Below are 1,947 nucleotides of genomic sequence, written 5' to 3' on the forward strand. Positions count from 1 at the left end.
TCGTATAGTGATAAATTTTGAGATGGTTGATCCATAAGAACATTTTTGTCATCCACTTCTCCAATTTCTAATTAGTCATAGTTTAATACTGGATCCATGGGCTTCCAAGGAAGAGGCACTTTTTCCCAATTTACATGTGGAACTTGTGATTGGCTACAAAGCTAAAATATAGTGGATGGATGTCCAAGACCAAGATTAGACCTCTTCAAAATTAAACTAAGAGTAGATTTTACTATTATAGCACCCACATCAATAGGTCTTCCAGTTTGAATATAGTAGTTTAATATAGTACTTTCCTTTGTCTCTTCAGTAATTTTTGTAGTAGGGAGTAATTTTGTCAAAATAAAGATATGTCATATCTGCAATGCAGACTTTAACATAGAAGAAGGAAAACTTACATTATTGTTTTCTCTTATCTCCAATGTTCCAGCTTCATCCATTAATAATCTAAAAACTTCATTCATATTGTCTCTTATAGGGGCGAAGTTGGCATAATGAAAAATTGGAAAATTCTTGATCAAGAACAAATCATTAATCCTTGAAGTGGAAAAAGGTACCCACCCACGGAAAAAGGTACCCACCCACCTTAAACATAGATAACTCCTTGATTTATTCCATGAAGATTTGTATAAAATTCCTTTAGAACAAGAATTACTACAACAATAATGTTGTAACATAGTACTTCCCATCACCTTTGCATAATGATTTCTTCCATAATAGTACTAGGAGTATTGAATCCTTGATTCACAAAACCATTTTCCATGATCAACCTTCATGATCAACCTCTCCATCATAAGGACATTTTCATGCAATCTCTGCGCATCAAAACTATTGAACATTCTCCGATTGAAAATCCCATACTTTCCTTGGAGTTGGAGGCCATAGGAACAAGATTAGTGGAATCTCTCCCTCTCTACTAATTTAATTTGACTCCAAATGGAAGGTTTTAAGAGTTATATAGAGAAGATTTCATAAAAAATTGCCAATAGAGGTTTTCGGGGCAGTTTTTTGAACTGCAGCGCCTAGGCATCAGATTCTGGCACTTAGGCACCGGGCTTTCTAGAAATTTGTGGTTAGGCGGCAGTTCCTAGTCACCAACACGCATTGAAGCAGGTGCGTAGGCACCAGTTTAGGTGCCTAGGGGGAAGTGCACATTTTTGCATCGTTTCATTAGAGGTTCAAAATAACTCTCGTGACTTCCACAAAATTGAATATTTAAGATTTTTTATGCATTTTCTTTAATATGTAAGTCTATATAGTACATAGAATTCTATCAGAATAGCTTATGTTGTGTAAAAACATATTGAAAACAATTACACACATATCTATAGGTTGCCTCCCATAAAATGCTTGGTTTAACGTCATCAGTTCTTACTCTGGTTGACCCAACATTAAAACCCTTCAAAAATTGGTCCGTGTCCATCAAAATAAGGATATAACCTATGCCCATTAACTTTAAATATTTTTCTAGTTTTTGGATCTTCAATATGCACAGCTCCATATGGGTTGACTTTTTTAATTGTAAATAGCCTAACCACTTGGACTTAAGTTTTACGGAAAATAATTTGAATCTCGTGTTATACAACAAAACGTCTTGTCCAGGTTCAAATTCCTTTCTTCATATCTTTCAATCATGCCAATTTATAATTTTATCCGTATAAATCTTTGCATTTTCATAAGAATCATTTCTGATTTCTTCGAGCTCATTCTGTTGCAATCATATTTTCTCACCAACATCCTTCAAATTATTATTAAATTCTTTAATAACCCAATAAGCTTTATGGTCCAATTCTACTAGTAAGTGAAAAATCTTTTTTAAAAAAAGTTTATATGGAGACATTCCTATAGGAGTTTTATATAATGTTCTATAAGCCCATAATGTAGTATCTAATCTAGCAAACCAATCAATTTTGTTAGGATTTATAGTTTTTTCAAAGATTCTTTTGA

The sequence above is a fragment of the Phalaenopsis equestris genome, unplaced genomic scaffold (assembly GCF_001263595.1).
Source record: "Phalaenopsis equestris unplaced genomic scaffold, ASM126359v1 Scaffold213486, whole genome shotgun sequence".
Classification (NCBI taxonomy): Eukaryota; Viridiplantae; Streptophyta; class Magnoliopsida; order Asparagales; family Orchidaceae; genus Phalaenopsis; species Phalaenopsis equestris.